Source organism: Schistocerca americana, chromosome 1 (assembly GCF_021461395.2).
Source record: "Schistocerca americana isolate TAMUIC-IGC-003095 chromosome 1, iqSchAmer2.1, whole genome shotgun sequence".
In the NCBI taxonomy this organism is placed as follows: Eukaryota; Metazoa; Arthropoda; class Insecta; order Orthoptera; family Acrididae; genus Schistocerca; species Schistocerca americana.
Genome location: NC_060119.1, coordinates 409,057,060 through 409,079,269, shown reverse-complemented (window position 1 = coordinate 409,079,269; position 22,210 = coordinate 409,057,060). Strand labels below are relative to the sequence as shown.

The window sequence follows — 22,210 nt, the reverse complement described above, 5'->3', positions numbered from 1 at the left end:
CATAGAGGAATTCAGATGGTTCGCAGCTGTCAGTGTGTCTTCGATTACTGCCCCATGACGATGTCGTTGGGTCAACATGTGAACATGTAGGGGTCGTGTGCTGCGGAGCTCCATGTTCAAGAATGTACAATGAACGGTGTGCTCCGGAACACTTGTGCCTGTACCAGAATTGTGCAGAGGAGCCACATATTACCATCTATCCTACTTTACAGAACAGACAAACCTCCGAACCCCACGTTCTGTGAATAGTGGTGGACGTCCAAACATTTAGCGTCTAGTGGTAGTTTCACGGTCCTTCTAGCTCTTTCCGTAATGCTGACAACAGTAGCACGTGAACATTCGACCAGCTTTGTCGTTTTCGAGATACTCGTTCATAGGATGGGCGTAAATTATAATCTGCCCTTTGTCAAAATCGCTTATCTCAATGGACTTGCCCCATTCTCGGCCGACATATTCGCTAGGGTGATCCCCCGTCCGTGTCTGCTCCGCTTACGTACTTTTGTTACCGCGTTACGTGCCCGCAACGCCACCAGGAGGCATCCAACGTCGTGGTGGGCCGTGATCATAATGTTTTGGCTCATCAATGTATGTGTCCATACACAGGATCAACTGGTAGGAATTTCTGAACGACATATACTTAACTAATGTATGGATCGACAATATACGTACAATTTCTGCTAAAACCACACACATACAGAATGCGGTCCCTGCATTCCGAAATTTCTTTAATTTCTAACTAATGACACGTCTACGACGGTTAATTTTATTGATTTTGACATCTGAATTTTAATTCTGCGACTGTGCAATCCGGCAGAGAGCGCACATGTAGTATGATCATTGCATGTGCTCGTGCGCTATAGATGCAGCAATGGAAATGAGAGTATGGCATCGTTGGCCGGGAGGCCCCTATTCGCGGAAGTTCGGCCGCCAAATGCAAGTCTTATTTCAGTCTACGTCACATTGGACGACTTCCGCGCCGGTGATGAGGATGAAATGATTATGAGGACAACACAACACCCACCCCACGAGCGAAGAAAATTTCCAACCCGGCCGGGAATCGAACCCGGGCCCGCTTGCATGGGAGGCAAGCACGTTACCAGCCAGCTAAGCAGGCGGAAGATGGAGCAATATTAGTAGAGGAAGCAAAACTCGCTGAGGTCAATCATGTAGCGGCTGCCTTTCCGCATGTGTCTTCGTACCGATTTTTGATATAATGTTAGCGGTCTGAACTAGCAATCTCCGTTGCAAAACACTCACCTGAAGATCGAGGAATGGTTGTCAGCCGAAATAACATGGCAAGAAGTCGAGGTAATCCGGCTGCAATCCCGAAACTTCATGGCATTCTTAAGTTGTTTGAAGACTATATGCATTGCCAATCACAATATGTTATGAGCAAGTGCTATAGTGGTTCTAACAGAAGGACTATTTAATTGTAATAATCTCATTAATTAATTTGTTTTTCGTTTTTTAGCCAAACAAAAGCGAATCAATTTCTAATGGACCAGGTTTGGAGAAGTGCACACTCCGCTATACAAATTTGAAGCACGTAAAATTGAGAGTTAATTATCTAAACTTATTCGTAAGACAATAAATGTTTCCAGAATGAGATTTTCACTCTGGAGCGGAGTGTGCGTTGATATGAAACTTCCTGGTAGAGTAAAATTGTGTGCCGGACCGAGACTCGAACTCGGGACCTTTGCCTTTCGCGGGCAAGTGTTCTAGCAACTGAGCTACCCAAGCACGACTCACGCCCCGTCCTCACAGCTGTACTTCTGCCAGTACCTCGTCTCCTACCCCCCAAACTAAACAGAAGCTCTCCTGCGAACCTTGCAGAACTAGCACTCCTGAAAAAAAGGATATTGCGGAGACATGGCTTAGCCATAGCCTGGGGGATGTTTCCAGAATGAGATTTTCACTCTGCAGCGGAGTGTGCGCTGATATGAAACTTCCTGGCAGAACAATAAATGTTAATATGTAACTTGGAACATAAAATGTTTAATCTTTGTATATCCGTCTTTGACCGGAGACCACCAACTGCTACTAAACTTTTTGGAGTGTAAATGATTCCTTCAGCTGTATTTAAAGGTCATGTTTCGTTTTGCGGTTGATTTACTTTCCCCAATGACATACCGTGTAACGATGTCGATTACCGTTTACCGCCATAATACTCAATAAAGCGCACAATTAAATCAATGTTCGGTATGATGTAGTCCTTCCTTCCTCCTTGTGGTATTGACAGCAACAGCGCATCAAGTAGACTGTTGGTAGGAAATAAGTGAACCTCCTATTTCCTATCAAGTCTAGTTGATGTGCTGTTACTGTCAATACAACAAGCAGGAAGGAACGGATTCACCCAAGCGGACGTCCGTAGCTCGTGGTCTCGTGGCTAGCGTTGTTGCCTCTGGATCACGAGGTCCCGGGTTCTATTCCCGACCGGGTTGGGGATTTTCTCTAACTACGGACTGGGTGTTTGTGTTATCATCATCATTGTCATTCGTGACAGTGGATAGACTGGACTGTGAAAAAACTGTGTCTTTGCACGGGCGCTGATGACCGCGCAGTCGAGCGCCCCACAAACCAAACATCATCATCATCATCATCATCATCATCATCCAAGCGGACATCGATTTCAGTGCTATTTATTGAGTGTTATGGCGGTAACATGGTTATCCTCATTATTACCACGTTTATCGCAGATGGGCCTGAAGATGGTGCATTGCATGTCAAAATCGACAGTAAACAATTGAAGACCTCTAAATGTAGCTTCTGAAGGATTCATTCATACTTCACAAATCTAGTTAATGCGTGATTAAGGAGTAAAATACAAACTGCTGATGTTCTACAATAGTTGTGTGCCTTGTGTTCCGGTTTTCGAGTTACGGGGCCAACAAGAGACTATAATTTGGGATCAAAGAGAGTGACAAGCTTTTGTACTACATAATCAAAGATATTATATGTGAAATGTGAGTTATAACGCCCATCTACATTTACTGTTACAAGTTTTACATTGGTGCATCAGGCAGAGGTTTGTTGTAGATGAAAGTGGCTGGAGGTTGCAGAAGGTTCACTCTGCACTTCCGGGTTTCTACAGTTCCAATTTTCCGTTCGCAAACAAATGACGATAACTGACTTTGTTAGAATTCAGTGAGATACACAAACGTCTGACACACAGTCCACATTTTAAAGAATTTGAAGTAGTGGCTTAGAGGATATCCTTGAAGCTAAGTATTAATAAAAGTGAAATAAATGATGGTATGATATTACTTGCCGTGACACCTTATTTGGGATGCAATTCGTTCTGCCTGAGGTCATGTAAAAGAATAAAAGAACGGGGGCTCATCACGATCAACTGGATTACATTTCAGGTCCAAATACTTTTACAACTAAATCGAAATTTGCCTGCTCGGTTAGCCGTGCGGTCTAACGCACCTGGTCCTTGGCAAGAATCCGCCGATGGACTTGTGTCGAGGTCCAGTGAGACGGCCAGTCTGTGGATGGTTTTTAGGCGTTTTCCATATGCCTCGGCGAATGCAGGCTGATTCCCCTTATTCCGCCTAAGCTACACTATGTCGGCAATTGCTGCGTAAACAAGTTCTCCACGTACGAGTACACCGCCATTACTCTACCACGCAAACATATGGGGTACACTCGTCTGGTTTGAGATGTTTCTTGGGGGCGGGGGAGGGAGGGGGGGGGTCCACCGGGGGCCGAACCGCACAATAACCCTGAAAGAGTGGTTTGGTGTGGGACAGCGGAGAGGTGAAGTAGACTGTGGCAGTCATTGTGGGGTTGTGGACAACTGCGGGTGCGACGAGGATGGAGCCTCTCAGTCTTTTCTAGGCCCCCAATTAACATACAATACAATACAAATCGAAATTTGGAACATGGTACTACACATTAAAAATACAAAGAATTTGTAGGTTGATATACAACAAAACATTAAACCTACGTACAGGGAAGAGTTACATACAATAAAACAACAGAATAACAAACCAATTAGAACAAATGGTGTAAGATGGCAAGAAATATCCCCCTTACGTGAAGTAATTAAAGATCACCTAACTCACGTTGAGCGAACAGTAGAGCTGAACAAAAATGACTGACAAGGCACAATGTATCTTGTAGAGAGTATAGTTTGGACGTATTGGAATAATTAATGTCAGGTGATGGTTTTAAAGTAATTTACACGACTTGAAAACTTTGTGGAAACGCGTCGCTTTACTGGAGGCTAGTTTATCCCAGGGAAGTATTCAGAGTTGACTGTGGCTGGCTGGGGTGCGGCAAAGGGAAGCGACAATAGGCAGCTTAGGGCGGGTCAAGCTCTGAGAAAGCGGTAACGGTGCGCGGCCTCCAGCTGCCTTAAGATGAGTGACAGTGAGTGGGTGGTTGACCCCATGTTGGTGTACTGGGAAGCAGATGGAGAACTTGTACGTCTGTTGATAAATGTCCGTCATCCCATTTTCAGTGAAACATGCAAGAAAGCCGCGCAAAGCTATGGTGGAGCGGTCAACAGAGGCCAAAATATGTGTGTTTGTGACTATAGCAACTTCACGCTGAATTCACGGTCCGCAGAGTCTGAAGTAAATCAGGTGAAGAGCGATAGAATGAAATACGCCGGCCTCTGATGGGAACGTAGGACAGAGGAATTTGAAGTACTCTCCTGGGAGTCAGAATTCCGCAAAAATTGGTGTTTTGTGCACACGCTAACCTTCATGGGTGGCCTGGGAGGAGCTAAATAGCAGAAGTTGAGAGGAAGGGAAATTTTGTGGGAAATTGTTCACTTCCCAGAGCAGGCATTGGTCGGCGCTGGGAAGTGATGCATAATTAAGGTGACTTGCACTGCAATTGGCATAAGTGATTTTGCTGGAGGGGAAACCGAGGCGAAGAGCGTACTGGGAGAAATCTCCGTAGTGGTCTTCTGTTCCCAGCTTGCCTAGAGTCCAGACGTGGTGTTATTTACCCGCCTGAGAAAGAGTGAGCATCTCTGCAGTTTAGGACTTAGCAAATGGAACGATTGAGCTTGGAGATAGAAAGTTTTGGTTCAGCTATGTACTGAGCAAGATAGCTAAGAGTGAATAGACGAGCGCAGCCTTGCAGCACCACGAGGCCGGCCGACGTCCTCACGACGACGACGCCCCGCCACGCTAAATTCGGTGATATTGCACCCGCTCCGGCTTGAATTAGGCCACTGATTAATTTGTCGGATCACGTCGGCAAAGTTTCCACGAGGGTTTGATGGGCCGTGTATTGGGGAATTCTTCTCGCACTTCGCATTACGCCTCGGTTAGTCGATAGGAATTAATTTTGATTTATCACGCTTTACTTCTCGTAAACGCAATTTATTACCACTGCCTAATAGCAGAGTCATGTAATGTGATGATTGAAGGTCGGGAGTTAAAATAAATTTGTGCTAATCGACTGCATCTGTTTTCAATCAAGTAGTTTAAATCCCAAGTCACTTTCTTAATTAATTTTATGTTCAACATTTGCATCTGGTGTTCAATAGCTGAATATAACATCAATATGCACCCCTTTTTAATTAAAAGTGATCAATTCTGAATCAATTAATATCAACACTGCCACTGCAGTTCAATCAGGAGTCACAGGGCCTTATTACTTTCTTTGCATTATCCGCTATTGCGGCAGTTTTGCACTCTCTGTTGATCTGTCAATCAATTAGCTGGGGTGAAAACACGCCAAAACCAGATAAGTGACGGGTAGGGTGTTACAATGGAAAATTGAAATAAAATGAATATAGAGTACAGTGGATGAGGTATGATAGATAATTCGAGAAGAGGAGGGAAATGAGAGGATTAGGTGAAGTACAAGACAGAGGAGGTACTAAAGTCAGTTAAATTGTTTATAATTGTGACGTGTGTGCCAGATGTTTGTTTGTCTCAAGGGCTTAGGAGAGAGTCACTTCGAATCAATTCGAAACATTTGCCTGGAAATGGAAAACTTGGATCTTTGTTACGTTGCTGTGACAGACACTCAGTTCATTATCAGAAGGCATAAACGAAGACTTTTGCGCCATGCAAGTGTGTACCTGAGTCGAGGGTCAGGGCGGGTAACAGCCTAAATAACGATCGCCCTTCAAGATCATGCCCTCGAGCAATTGTGTTAGGTACATTGGGGATCGCAATATAACCTGATACAAGTTACATCTCAAATAAGGTCACCCAAATCTCTCATGCAACTGTGCGACATAAAAGTGGCTGGAAAATGAAGGCCGCAGAACCAAACAAATAACGTACTGTGCATAAAAACCAGAAAGACCCATTATTGTATTGAAAATGGAAATGAGCGTTTGGCGTCATTGGCCCGGAGGCCCCTTGTGGAGCAGGTCCGGTCGCGTTGGTGCAGGTCTTATTACATTCGACGCCACGTTGGGCGGCCTGCGGGCCGGATGGGAATGTAATGATGATGAAGACAACACAACACCCAGTCCCTGAGCGGAGAAAATCTCCGACCCAACCGAGAATCGAACCCTGGCCCATAGGACGGCAATCCGTCACGCTGACCACGCAGCTATCGGGGCGGACATTATTGTTTTGGTATAAGATTGCAGAGCAGTCATTGGAAGCAATCACGTCAACTAAATATGTAAGAGGGTGTGTACGGAGCTATTTAAAGTAGAACGACGATAAAAAAAAACTAATCGCAGGAAAGGCAGACACATTCGTGGGAAGAATCCCTAATACGTGAAGTCCACCCACAAAGCAGGTAGTTCACAGAACTCCTGTTCGACCAATATTTGAATATCGCATGTCAGTCTGGGATCCATACCAGATAAGAGTGACGGAGGAAAAACGAAAGACCATAGAAGAGCACCCCGTTTCGTGACAGGTTCGTTTAATAAAAGTGAAAGTATCAGTGAGATGCTCAGCCAACTCCAGTAGTAGACGCTGCATGAGAGGTATTGCCCTTCGCTGTGTGGTTTAATGTCAAAGCCGTACGTTTCTAGAGGAGTCTACTAATATATTGCTTGCTCGTACACGAAGATAAAAACAGAAAGATTGGAGTTTGCATGGAGGCTGAAGGACGGTGTCAGTGATTCTTCGCGTGTTCAATAACGGAAGGCAAAGATGTGTAGAATGCATGTCGTGCTGAACAGTGAGGACACGGAGAAAGGCCAGGAGGTGCCGTGGAGGTTGGCCATTCTTCGCGCCGGCCTCTATTAATTCTGGCGGCCGCGCCTGGGAGTCACCCCAGCGGCGCCGGCTGCCGGAGCCCGCGTGAGCACCTGCACTCAGTGTCAAGTTCGAGAGCCGCAGCACCCCCACCCCGCGACACCCCAATCGCGGCGGAGGACGCACTGCGCCCAGGGCGCATGCGCGCCGCCGGAGCCGCGCCGCGACTCGCCTACTAGGCGCGCTACTCGTCGCTCTCCGCCTCAGTTGCTCGACGACGCCGACGCTGTTCACAGGAGAGCAGTCACGCAGCGCACGACCACAACACGGCCATCCTTCCGAAGACGGTGAGTACAATACGCGTAACTAGGCCGTGATACTGTGGAGATTCACAAGCAGAGCCGATTACTTTTCCAGGTTACAGTCAGACAATTTTCGCCTGCAACAAGCGGCACCTTCCGTTTGAGTTTGCACTCTTCAGCTGAAATGTTTATGCTATCGCAAAGTAATACATATAATACTGTGGGAGCTAATCATAGCCTACCGACTGGCACGAATCTGATCTTTCATTATGTCTTCTTATTTGACAAGTTCCAACTCAAATATGTCTGTTGCCAAGAATTAACTTGCAAGTTTCACATAGAACTTTCGAAATACGTGGTAGACGAGGAATGTACTTTTCCTATGAGTTACAATTCAAAAAGCCGCATTATAGTTACCGTCGTGCATGAAAGTCCTCGTACTACAGGATTTCACTTCGATATTTTTTAACCAACAGGTGCCATCGAGCTGTTCTCATCTGACGGACAAATCGAGCGCAGTCGCGTAGCGTTTAACGCAGTCGGCGATTATACAGGAGAAGCGTGGTTTAAAGCCTACCTTGAATACCAAAATCACTTCAGCAGAACATTAGAACTATTTCTTTAGAAAGGCTATGTCAGAGTTCCTTCCCAGTCATTAATCATCCAAGCTATTGCTCCAATTTAAAGACTTCGATCAAAACGACGTACAAAGCACTAGTTTTCAGGTCATCTTCGAATAACCAATAAATTTAGCCATGAATCGATGGTGGCAGCAACATGACTAACCTGTTTTCCGTCGCGGTTTTGTAAGACTTCTGAGAGATCACTTAATATAAGGACTAAGTCACTTCAGGCTCTATGTTTGCTTAGTCCCTCAGTTTCGGTGAAAGAATTCGCCATTCAGAATTGCATCATGTGCCAAGCTGTACGTGCATCAGTTTCTTGTAGCCGAAATTAGAATCCTATGGAAAGGAATAGTTATGACGGACATCTTTGCATTGTTACATTGCTGAAAACTGAGAAGATCTCGTGGCATGTCTATGAACTTTACTTTGTAAGTGACGTCGTAGTTTGATAAATTGCGTCGATAACGACAGGTGACTACGAATTGTGACGTAATTTTTATCATATTGTTACATTATTGCTGGGAATTAATGACTCGAAGACTGAAGGTAATACTGATTTTCATTACGCATTGCCACTCTTTTATGAAGCATCATAGCGCTTGATGAAAGAAGCTGACAAAGTATGCCTTGATGTATTCGTGGTTTGTTGTTTACGGTCACTTCTTATCATTTGTTGTTGCTGAAGTAACACTTTGACCGTATAAGGCATATCCTCCTACTGAAACGAGGCTCTTTTGTGATTAGTAAGGTCTTTAAATTTTGCGAACTTACACATTTATTAAGAGATATACTATTTTACGGTTTACTTTCAAATGACCCGAATACTGCAAATGACCCGAATACCGACGAGTACTAATGAAAAGGGCCAATGGGTGACCTTCTATGATGGTGTTTTATGGTATCCAAGAACGTCCTCTGTCAAATGAGCAACGTGTAAAAGGTGCTGTATTAATAACTGTAGCGACAATTGTCATTCGACGAATTTTTTCAGTGTATGAAGAAATTTCGTTTCGAAAATCCAACACAATGTGAAATATCTTTCTGTAACTCTTTTCCACTTTCGATCGTATAGCTCACAACACCAACATTCCGAAATATCCTTTAACTCGGATATTATTAAAATGGTTTCGTTAATTTTTTTTAGTTTTTACCAAAGTAAATTCATCATGTGGTTGCGTCAACCATCTATCAGAGATACTGACCTTTCATTTACATTGGTCTCAACACCACAGCCTATCTAAGATATACAGTTATATTCACTTGTACCTGAAGCAATGAGGGAACAACAGAAGCCGGCCGGTGTGGCCGGCGGTTCTAGGCGCTACAGTCTGGAACCGCGCGACTGCTACGGTCGCAGGTTCAAATCCTGCCTCGGGTATGGATGTGTGTGATACCCTTAGGTTAGTTAGGTTTAAGTAGTTCTAAGTTCTAGGGGACTGATGACCTCAGAAGTTAAGTCCCATAGTGCTCAGAGCCATTTTAACCATTCTTTTGAAGAACAGAAATAATCTTCTGGTTGTCCCTGAGAGTGAACGAGAGCTACAAACATTTCAAGAAATTTATAAGAAGGGACTCGTCCAAAATAAAACATAACACCATATGACCTACGCCTTTCGATATTCATCTATTTTTGTGGCTGTCAATGCTTTCTCATTTTCGAGAAAGCTCAAATACGGTACTAAATATATTCATGCTGAAAACAAACCTTAATATACAATCGATTTGACGTGCCACGAGGTAAAGTAATCTTCAGCAATTTTAGGTCAATTACAACAAAAGATATTAGAAATGGCTTTTCATTATAACGTTGTGTAGGCATCACTCATCGTTTTACGATTTCCCTCTCAACTCTGTTGAAATGGATTAAGTAGTAGCATTTTTCGGTGTTGCCCGAATAAGAATAACAGCGTGCACGTTTGTGTTTCGCTTGTCAGATTCTAAAATCTCTAAACAGATGCGTTGTTGCATTTCAAGACTGCGAAACCCAACTGGCCTTGGACACATGTTTTTAGCAATCCTAAATGCACTCCTCCGTCCGATGAATGTCTTCACGATCAGGCCATTACACGCTTAAGAAACTTCATTGCTACGAGTTGCCAGTCTCTGTGTTACTTAACATACTGGAAAGTCATACATGGGACAGCGTCACGCAGTCCCTCAGAGAGGATGACACATTTTCGCTGAATACGTGGGTGCTTAGCTTTAGACTGTCCGTATCTGCGGTCCCACAACTTACGTCATATGCAAGGACAAGTAGCCTCTTATGTTCAGGCACCCTCATTTCAGGAGACTTGTAAAGAGCGAAAAAGAATGTCTCTCTAGCTGTTAGTGAAGGCGAAGCTCTTTTAAAACTAAATGTTGGTGGGCAGTTTCGTGGGTTTAATGGTCGAAAACAGTCTTAAGAGGGTGCCAAGTTTTGCTTTCGAGGGTAAGTGAAAACTGTTTCAGAATCCCCTGTTATGCCTATTTCTTTCGAGGACAGAATCAAGTAGCAACTCACTCTGAATTCAGCTACGCCTAGTTTAAACATGCTGCACAGAACAGCATCAGAAATATCGTAGTTGCTTCCTGAACAGCTGTAAGTGTTCCTTAGTGTTCTCAAAGCATGATATAAGTTGAAACTTTGCACCATTGAAGAAGAAATTTGATTTAACGTGAGAGGTTTTCGATCTTGATGAGTCACCTACCTGTAAAAATAATTTATAAGAATTTTGTACTCTGTTGTGAACGACTGTATTCTCTCCGAGCAACGCAAATAACACCCTTAGGGGAACGTCATTTTCCAAAGTAGGATTTTCAAGTGATAGTGGAATTCTTTTAGACTGACAGGTGCAAATTGACCCCGTGTTTGAAGCTTCTTATATCTGAGGCCTCAACACATTGTACTCAGAAACTGATTTCGGCTTTATCTTTGCTTCGAAGAACTTGCACATTAACATACAATGAAGCCATCAGTTTTAAAAGAAACGTGATCGTCTCGAAAATGACGTACAAAGAACAGGCTTCTTATTCATTTCACAGAGGCGCTGACCGTTGGAAAAACATTGCCCATGGTTCACGCGTTTTGCCATAAATTAATTGAAAGACAAAAGAAATATTTAGAAATACAACATCTTGCAAATTTCTCAGTCCTGCGACCTAAGACAATGAAGTTTGGCCTTTATAAACAACAGTTGGTACCATTTTCCTTTGTCGAATCCACAAAAGACTTTGCCTTCGAAAGCGGCCAGTAAAAAAAAAGAATAGTTAACTTTTACCACCGTATCCTCGCGTCTCTATGTGATTTAGTGTTTGTTAAAAAGGATTGTTTTTTTAAGTTCTCGATCAAGCTGTTGACAATGTTGTAGATAGCTAAAGAGGCTAGTCAGTTTAAACACTTTACAACTGTCGCTTCCACACAGTACTCCAAGGTCACATGTTAAGATGCCTAGAGTAAATTAAGCAGAGTACAATAATTTATTTATTTATTTATTTAACGTATGGCTTTCTGACACATAAAAATATATAACATGTAGAGCATAATATATACAATATACAATCTCATACGCAAATATCTAGTGCACTTATATAATATATCGATTTTCGAGTGGTCTGCAGGAAGTCTTCTGGCCTACCATGATGTTATCTTGTGGGACTTTTTTCTGTGCTCTGTCTGATAGCCTGTGGTTCTCCGCTATCAGAAAGTGGGGATGGTTGCTTACCCCATTTGTATAAAAAATATGCCCATCTGCTGTGTTGGGTTCTAATTCTGTTTAGCATTGCACTGACCACTTTTTTTGCTAGATCGCGTCCGTAGCAGAAGGCTACACGCCCATCCTAAAAGAAGCAGCAAGTATTGGCGGCCAGAGAATCTTGCTATCTCCTGACCGTAACATACATTCTACATATTTCGAAAGTAAAAGACTAATAAGTGGGTATCGCGTGAGCTGCAGTGTTTTGCATTGTTCGTAAGAGTATCCTGTCAATGTTCTACTACTGCTGTTTTAAATTTTCAGCTGGCGATAAATGACGTATTCAAATGTGTGTGAAATCTTATGGGACTTAACTGCTAAGGTCATCAGTCCCTCAGCTTACACACTACTTTACCTAAATTATCCTAAGGACAAACTCACACACCCATGTCCGAGGGAGGACTGGAACCTCCGCCGGGATCTGCCGCACAGAAATGACGTATTCCTCAAGCTCTGCGTGATCGTTTAAGCGTGGTGTCACTGAACAAGTATAGGAACGACGACTTCCACGTATGCTACATGTATTATATCATTTTCTATTTGCTTCCATTTACTATACTTCATCTACAGTAAACAGGATGCAGCGGCATTTCGAACAGCAACATTTGGCACCTGTTTTCATCGCCTGAAGTACTTAGAATTCAACAGAAAAGAAAAGTGTTTGTAAAAAGATAAAGAGGACACAAGCTCGAACTATTTCCATTTCCTCTATGTTGAAGCCAAAAATGTTCTTGAGACATATTTTCTCAAATGGTATTGCTTTTATGACACGCCTTGCGCCAAAGTGAACGACGTCCTGTACATTATTAAACTTGTGCGTTTTTACTGTGCATTTGAGACTCTACCAAAGCAATTTGTTAGGTATTTTGTTGGAATTACCACACCTCCTCATAGGTGAAGTTCCGCGACGGCAAAAGTTTACAAGCCGTCGGCGCGAGAGTCACCCAAGACACTGCCCAGACGCAACCCAGCCTCAGCCTTCGGCTGCCACGGTTACAAAACGGCCCGGCGGTGGGTCCGCAGGAACACACGCGACCGCACGCCGGTCCCCACGCCGCCCGTGAAGCAGGCTCCATTGCATAATGCTGCGGCGGCCAAGCCAGCCGTCCACGTTTGCCGGCGCAGCTGATGACTCGCGCGAGTCCAAGGGCGCTTCCGGCGCCGTGCTTTCGCCACACCATTCGTAGCGGCCACGTCAACGCACTCGCATCATATTGCTGTGTTAATCCTATATGTAGTGGAATGGAAGCAGTGAGGACACGTGAGCATCTTCAGGCCTGACCTAGGAAGCTGTGTGGCACTATCCCTTTAAGTCTCGTCTGAGATACACGGCGCTCCTGCAAGCGAGAATAAACAAGTTCGACAAAAGAGTGTGTCATCCTTACCGTAGTTCGTCCTGTGACCAGTCTCTAGCATATGGTCGCAGAAATTACAAAACCTGCTGCAAATTAAGATGGAAGGAAGGAATGCTGGTGTTTGTCCACACTGATGTCAAGCTCCTTTCGGTTGGTTAACAGTGGTCCAGAAATTTACTCTAGTGACGAATGATGTATCTCTCCTAACCATAAGCAAGCGAGCGAGTGTTTGTTTCAGACGCGGCTGAGTTGTTGGTCAAGAGTTGCTGTGGAGAATGCACTGGAAAATGCTTCGCAAAGTGAGAACGAGTCAACAAAAATATCTTGTTGCAATGCCTACCCTGCAGCAGCAACAAAGAGGGGTTAGAATGGAAGCAAGAGAAAACACTATTTGAGTAGAATGATTTAAGATATTTTCTTGGAGTCTCCATTGTGCTTCTTAGAAAAGTCGCAGCCGAAGAAACAAAATAGTTCTGTGAAGACTGAGAACAGTGGAATAATTGGGCAGAATCCAGCGTATCGACGCATATCTAACGGCAGCCACTGCTGCATAAAACAAACGTGAAAACGATGTCTTCACTGCTGGAGTCAGTCTTCACAACATGACACAACTCCTTCGGCTATGGAAGTTGTATACTCAGGGGTATTATTATTCCCAATCCATTGGCGTCTCAAAGAACTATAAAAGGCATACGTCGTGTCTTTCTAACCAGCTATGCCGGCCGGTGTGGCCGATCGGTTCTAGGCGCTTCAGTCTGGAACCGCGCGACCGCTATGGTCGCAGGTTCGAATCCTGCCTCAGCCATGGATGTGTGTGATGTCCTTAGGTTGGTTAGGTTTAAGTAGTTCTAAGTTCTAGGGGACTGATGACCTCAGATGTTAAGTCCCATAGTGCTTAGAGCAATTTTAACCATTTCTAACCAGCTATGTTGAAAAAGAAATGACTAAAACGGAGGGTGGAATGAGAATGAACAACTGAAGAACGCCCTGATAAACAGGTGGCGTTGAGACCTGTTCAGTACCGTGTCGTTGGTGAGTAATTAGGCGTGTGGAAGCTATTCGATCCATAATTTCACTGAACTAAGGGAAAACTGTCCGATCCTAAAGCTGTCCTGAGCCCGACGGTTGTTTTGAACACCGCAATGTCTTTCCAGGCACGTTGCTATTAGAAGTAGCACGGTTTTGTCTTTCTAAGAACTTTGAGATGACTTACGCCGTTAGTTACGGGAGAACTTAGAGTTCAAGCGGACTTTTAACCACAGCGGAAAATCCAAATAAGCATCGTTGGACGAGTATTCAAACCGTAGTATCCCCGAATACAAGTCCTCGTCTTAAGCTATGCGGTATCTTATTCCATCGGAGATCAACACAATTGATCCAGCAAAACGAGTATAGACAAACTCAATCAATCTTTTCCAAATTTACTGGGCGTCACTAAATAACTAGACTTAGTTTCCTTATAGAACAACACTGCTAAATTGCGAGGAAGTCTTGACCTCAGTTTCTACCCACAGACTGATTCGTTCGCTATGAACTGGTGTGTTGAATCCTGAAAGGTTCCTTACACAAACCATAGGCAACTTCCAGTCTATCATTCGAGGAACGGCGACGGGAGTCTGCGCCATGACACTAAAAATCGACTTCGGTAGCGTTGTAGATGAAACACAGACACGTCGAAAACCCGACGAAAAATTTTTGGCCCGAAAGGAAAGAAGACAGTGAGTGTTCGGCAACGTAAGAAATCGAGCAGGGTCTATTCAGTAACACCTCAGTCGGACACTTAAGTATTTACTCAAACAACAAAGGAATTAGAAATTTTAATGCACTTTCGCAACAGGAATAGATTACTAAGTTGGCCAGCTGTAATGTAATCCGTCAGAGTGATCGCTAGCTGGCCAGCTTCATTCCACGACAGGTGGTGTAAAAAACTTCGCTAATTGTTATTTGGCTGAGTAATCAGAATAGGCTATAAGACAAAATAGCAAGTGAAATGATAACAAGACCGCGCAGCTTGGTACTGTCCTTTGTTCGTAAACTCTTAAAGTGTCTTCGTGGACGTTGGATACTTTAGAAGCCAATTATGACATCAGTCTGTAGATGCTTGTGACTATTTCCGTTTCTCTTTTGTAGAGTAATCGGAGCTTTACGGTTTCCATCTGTCGAATAGAGGACTGCACCATCCACCTGATGCTTTCCCAGAGGAATAGGCTCTGAACCTCCGTCCAATCTTTTACCTTTCTTTCGCTCCATCTACATAAGGAAACGGCATACATAACAAAGTACACAAACATTCTTTTTAATTACATGCGTAGCAAAATCAAGGAAGGAAAAGGAAGCTATTTCCATTTGCACTTTCAGAAGGGCTACTAGATAACTGCTTTCATGTTCCGGAATAAACAGTCTTTTAGGAGAGGTAAGCGATGACCATCGTTGTGAACTGACAATTACAGTGGAGGAAATTAGTACGCTTTGCTGTCTGTAAGAAGATCAGGTAACTGTGTAGTACTGGTGATGTTTCCTACTCAGATAGCCCCCTTTTTGAAGAAAGCTACCCCCAGTTTGCAACGAAAACTTTATTATGACATAATTTGGCCATAACGTAGATCCTACCACAAGACATGAAAATGGTTTATGCGTGGCAGGCACAACAAATGCATCACGACTACTACCGTATAACTACCTCTTTCACAACGAACAGAAACTGTCTGTAATACTATACCCTGAAAGGCTCCATAACATGCATGCTGTGTTAGATTCTTTGTTTAGTATTACAGCTGACGGAACAAAGAAATGCAATAACGATTCAGAGCTATAAGAACAACTTCACATTCCGCGTACATTGGGCACCGCACATTTCTTGTGTAGCAGACGATATCACCAGCGTCTCTGTGGCCATCAAAACGGAAATTCTCTCTCGGAATGTTTGTACCGGAGCAAGGTGGCTGACGTCAGTCTCACGCCCTGGCTGACTCACCACTTTCCGTAGTTCACTGTGAAAGCGGTGCTTACGAGAACTGCCATTGCACGAAATAGGCAGTCAGGAACAGACGACCCAGGTTTTTTCTTCGTCAGCTGGATTGGCTACTAATGCTGTGTTGCCTGCCTCACGGAGACACAGCGTCCTCAACTACTGACAAGAATACTATAGCGATTGTCTCGTTGACAATGTAGTTCGCTGGTGGATGAAATTCGATCTAAGCCGCGATATACGTTTCACTAAATATATCTGCTGATTAACTACAATCTGTAAATATAAAACAGCGTTATAGTTACCTGACATTGAAAAAAATTATGGTAACAAAGTGTTAAAGTCGATCTACGCAAATATGACACTAACGGGTGGGTGAGAGTTACAGTCCCCTCATGTTTTATTAGCATATATCATTCTCGATAGAAACACAGTTATAGACATTGTAGTTCCCCTACTTAACGAACGAATGAGGTGCCGAACTAGTAAAGACACTGAGCAATGTGTATGATTCAAATCCCCGTCCGTCCGCAGTGGTTAAGGTTATCTGTGATTTCTCTTAATCATTTTGCGGAAGCGCTTGAGCAAATCGTCCAACAGGCAATGATACGTATGGCTACCCATTCAGGGCCAACATATGTTTGAACCACGTCTGTAACGATCGCGCCGTCGACGACGCGTCACACCTTCACCGACTTCCCTTCCGTCGATTTTAAAAGGAATTTCTGTCATAGCTTTCTAGGAAAAATACGGCGATAAAGTTCTTGATGATTTTGGTAAAACCCTATGAATGTAAATAAAGAACACAGATTCCTGGTCTACATTCCATTCGCGTTGGAACAAAAACCGAGTTTTCTATTTCCACACCACCCCAGTCACCGTGTGTTTCATTCATTCATTACATGTTTTTGAATTTCCTGCTGCTGACCACAATGTAATGTGAAATCCAGGGAAAATGTTTGACTTATCAGAAGATATAATGCTGCAGATAGAAAACTTTGAGCAGGCCATATGTTCCGTTATTCCAACTCAACTGCGAAACAAGATTAAATGAGCCTGATTTTGGAATGAAATTGCGCATTCTACATGTAACGGGTTAATTAACAGCTAGTTCCTTCTCTTGTCTATTGCTACTGCCCATATTCGAAGAAAATCAAAGCCTAAAGAGTAGAAATTAGGTGCGCCTGCTGAATGAAATGCGCGATTTGTCTCTGACGTCGATTAATAGCTAATGAGCAAACATTCAGTTATGATTTAGGGTCTGTGAGTGATACGAAGTCAGCGTAATGATAAACTTTTAAAGCAGAAGAAAACAGCTTCACAGCTGAAGCAATGTGAACGGCTAACCGTTGAATACTACGAAACGATTTTCGCCCATAAGATTTGAAGGTGATCTTAAAGTCCGAATAAAGAGCAATTTCCTCCTTTCTGGTCCACAGCGGTCTTTCTCTTAACATTTTTCTTAAGGTTATAAACTCGTTTCAGAGCTAGCACCTTGACTGAGCTTCGTTACATGTAACATGTTGGTATCTGTATACCAAATGCTGCTGTGCCTGGCTACTGATGGTGATACCATCAGGAACAGAAAACAACAGCCACATTTAAGAAAGATATTACATGCGGCCACAAAATGCGGACGATTTTCAAGGAGATATAAATTATGTACGCTATCTGATTAAATAGCAGATGCGATTACATAAAAACGTGTTTGTCTCGACCTGCTCGACACCCAGGCCATTTTCAAGTGTACGATATACTCTAACCAATACCTGTTGTTTCATATATTGAATATCGAGTTACGCCTGTTTTATCTTGAAGTGTACTTCTGTCGCTTTACTACACTTTTTGTTAGTAAGAATTCATCGGCATTGAGATCATTAGCAACGAAGCACTGGAGTAATTCACGGAATGAACGGGCTGAGACAAAGACAATAGGGACATGTCCTGACATGTCCTGGTGCGAGTTGGGGAACCCCGTGAAAACGGAATCAGAATGGTCGATTTCTGAGTTGAACCAATCTCCCCCATTCTGGGTGAATAAAATCGAGCACCGCGAGCCATCTGGAAACCATACGAATAAAGAAGCAGGCGATAATATATCGGCAGAAGAACGAAACATCTGTCAACTGCCAGTATACACACATCACGAAAAGGGTTGCATCATCCCGATACGTCGTGCGAGTGTATTGCTATTGAGTGGATTGCAGGATTTCAGTAGAAATGTAAACACCAGTAGAGACGCATTAGAGACGTCTGTGGAACAAGTGAATGAACATCCATCACCCTACGAACGACAGTCGCAACCAATGGTCAGGTCTGCATCGTCACGTTACGCACAGATGGCTTTTCAGTCAGGGAAACTGGTCGACGTGTGCAGTGGCGTCAAAGTGTTGCGGTGCAGTGTGGTCCATTTGACAGGTATTGTTGAGGACTTACACCATACAGGACGTCCACATTCGAGAGGTCCGCAGGATGATCGATGTTTATGACTCTTGAGTCCAAGCAATCGTTGGCTGAGCACTCGACAACTGAATTCATCGTTCGAAGAGGCTACAGGACGTCATGAATAGCAATAATCTGTTAGGAGACGATTGAACGCTAGAAATCGCCTGACGACCATGGCGAGCACCACGTCGTACACCACATCACTGTGGACTCCGTTACAGATGTACAAGAAGTTATGTAGAATTCACGCCCTAGTATTGATGTCGGCTGTTGTTTAGATATGAAACGCGGATCTGTTTGCACACTGATACTCGCAGGCACGCGTTGGAGACAATAACAGAAAAAGGTGGTGGTGGAGCGCTGTTCTGGGGCTCCCCAGTCCTGCCTTGGCGCACGGGACTACAAGTCCCACCGCCACACCCCCACCCGCCCATGTTAGGCAAAATCCCTCCGCCCGACTCTTGTAGCACCATCACCGTCAGAGGGTGGTACGGGACCACAAGTCCCACCGCCACACCTCTAAAGCGAATTGCAGTGACGGAGTCACTGCCGTGTGGAAATTCACCGCCTCACCAACACAGTTAGGCCGCAATAGACCGGTGACGCTGTATTGTAGCATATTACCCCGGACTACAAGTCCTTTTAAAAAGAAGAAATAAAAAAAAAAAGCTGTTCTGGGGTGACATTGCATGGGGTTATCGTAAATCTCTCGTGATTGTCGAAGGCAATCTCTTTGATATACAGGGATGACATTCCGCAACCAATAGCGGGACCGTACCGCTAACATTTTGCCAACAATTTAGTGGATGGTAACTTGCTTGCTGAGCGTCCTGCTTGAACACACTCCTGAATCTACACGTTTTACGCAGAATCGTCACTGAAGAGTGGGACAGTTTGGACAACGATGGTATGCCACGACGGATTCAAGCCTGAATCCAAGCAAGTGTACGTTCCACCACGTATGGTAGTTACTAAGTGCTGTGAAAAAACGCTCATGGAAAACCAACGATTTTGTCGTTACACAAATGTTTCTTTAATTTGTGTTCTACGCACATTGCAGGTAAATGTATGCATGCATGAGAGCCATTTTTCTTTTCTGTGCCATGAATTTCGAAATTAAGGGGTGAAGCAAAACTTTTGTTGACGTGTAGATGCGGTTAAAAGTTTCAGAAAAAACAGTTCTGCCACATGTGCAAATTTCTATGCTGAAGATCTGAATGTTCGACCACTGAAACACCTTTGGAAAGAAAATCACTAGGTTGTGCATTCAAAACCGAGAAAAATCGAGGTTGGAAGCGGTGAAGCAACGCTGGGATGCGGCCTGAAAGGACGAGAGAGTGACAGGCGACCGAGGTGTCGCAATCCGGAAGCCCATTCACGGCGCTGCCCAGGGACAGGCTGCTCGGCGCGGAAATCACCCTCTGCGGAGCCAGTCACGAGGCAGTCAGTCAGTGACCTGCAAAGTGCCTGACGGCGGTGAGCGAGCACTAATTCCTGGGGCGAGGATACGCCATCGCCACCTCCTGTAACACGAAAGCCGGTGCGCGAATTAATGGCACCGGGCTATAAAGTTACCTCATTAGAGTGAGCAAGCGACGACCGGAATTAACACGCGATAATTACGTGCGACTCGTCGCCATTCTAATGATGCGGTTCTTAATGCACAGACTGTGGATCACAAAACTCACTCGCGGCGTTCGGGTAGATATGCAGGCATAGTCTACTGCATATTCACGTATACATATATGGCCGTAATTAAATGAGTAATTTTCTACTTTCTTTTGACACTTTTACAAGAGTTTAATGATGTGGTACGAAACAAAGCAGAAATGTAAGTAAAACTGCCAGTAGACATTAATACTGCTTAGAAGGTAGAGAAAGATAAAGATAGAAGCGTACAATAAACCAGCATTTGATGGTAAATTACAAAGATAATGACTCGCGGGAAATGAGAGAGGAAATTAAAAGAAACATTGTACGTTAACGGCTACTACATCTCAGGGTCATTTCTAGCTCAGTTCCACAAGGACAAGGGAAGGAAGTGATCGCTCCAATTTTGAAGGAATCCTGGCAGCATTCAACTGATGCGGTCTACGAAAAGCACAGGAACCACAAAACAGAATGCGTGTACAGTGTTGTAGCCACAGGGCCGCTTCTCGTGGTGTGTGCGAGGAGGCGCAGCTTTTATCCATCTGCTGTGAAAGACTTAATGGGCCTCTATATATAATTCTTAAATAATTAAAAATGTAATATATGTACAGGTCCTCCCCCATGAACCATGAACCATGCCGTAGGTGTGGAGGCTTGTGTTCCTCAGCGATACAGATAGCCGTACCGTTGGTCCAACCACAATGGACGGGCATCTGTTGAGAGGCTGCACAAAAGTATGGTTCCTGAAGAGGAGCAGCAGGCTTTTCAGTACTTGCAGGGGCAGCAGTCTGGATGATTGACTGATCTGGCCTTCTAACATCAACCAAAACGGCCTTGCTGTACTGGTACTGTGAACGGCTTAAAACTAGGGGAAATTACAGCTGTAATTTTTCCGAAAGGCATGCAGCTTTACCGTATGGTTAAATAATGATAGCGTCCTCTTGGATAAAATATTCCAGAGATAAAATTGTCCCCCATTCAGGTCTCCGGGCAGGGACTACTCAGGAGGATGTCGTGATCAGGAGAAAAAAACTGGCATTCTATGGATCGGAGTGTGGTATGTCAGATTCCTTAATCGGGCAGGTACGTTAGAAAATTTAAGTAGGAAAATGGATAGGCTGAAGTTAGATATAGTAGGAATTAGTGAAGTTCGGTGGCAGGAGGAACAAGAATTCGGGTCAGGTGAATATAGCGTTATAAATACAATGTTGTGAGTAAGATCACGAGTTACGGAGCACATGTTCGGATCAGTTAATTATTACAGAACAATTTGGTAGAGTCTTAATTTAGAAATCAATACGGGATGGTTAAAGCGATCCGGGAAATCTGTAGTAAACAGAGTTTCTTGATAGAGAGTGCAGCCACCTCCTCCTGAGATACTCGTGCCTAATGCTTCACGTTCTTCACTTCTTTAAAAGTGCCGAACATGTGTAGATCGTGAGATTTACGTCGTTGTTTACCAGAAAAAATGCTACACGGTCTGATTATCTATCAGATAATTTAGATAGTCCTCCATTTGAAATTTTCTGAAGAGCTGCTGCGCTGAGGTAACGCATTCTGTGTATAACAAACCAAACGTGAATTCTCTTTTCCTATTTTTGCACCACAAATGCGTAGTTCCCATCAAGCTTGGTTCTTATGTAGATGTTTTAATTCACAGTACACCAGAGTCTGAAACTATCCGCTCCCTAAACTGTTCTTGACAAAACTACACTCATAATAAGTTTTATGTGTACATCAGGAGAAAATTCATGACAAAAAACGAAAATGTTTATTTTAAAAATGGTTTTCTATACAGTCTTCGCAAGAGACTTCCATTTTACCCTTTAAAATTTTGTAGTCAGAAAATAAACTATGGGTTAATATTTAAACAATTCTCTGCTAATACAACGACGTGGACTATAGTTTGAATCTGAAGAGAAGAGGGGCAGTAAGGACATACTTTTGATCGTAAGCTATATATAACAGTGATATATTTTTAATTGTTAAAGAGCGACTGATTT

The 22,210-nt window shown here is 43.7% G+C and overlaps 1 protein-coding gene across 1 annotated transcript in view; it reads left to right on the top strand.

Annotated features, from left to right (window-relative positions):
* Nucleotides 1–7,395: 7,395 nt before the first annotated feature.
* The window catches only part of LOC124602019 (serine-rich adhesin for platelets), a 157,268-nt gene continuing 142,453 nt past the window's right edge, over nt 7,396–22,210 (top strand). The window contains exon 1 of the mRNA XM_047136290.1: nt 7,396–7,477. The gene's annotated coding sequence lies outside the window, so the exon portion shown is untranslated. The remainder of the gene's footprint in view (nt 7,478–22,210) is intronic.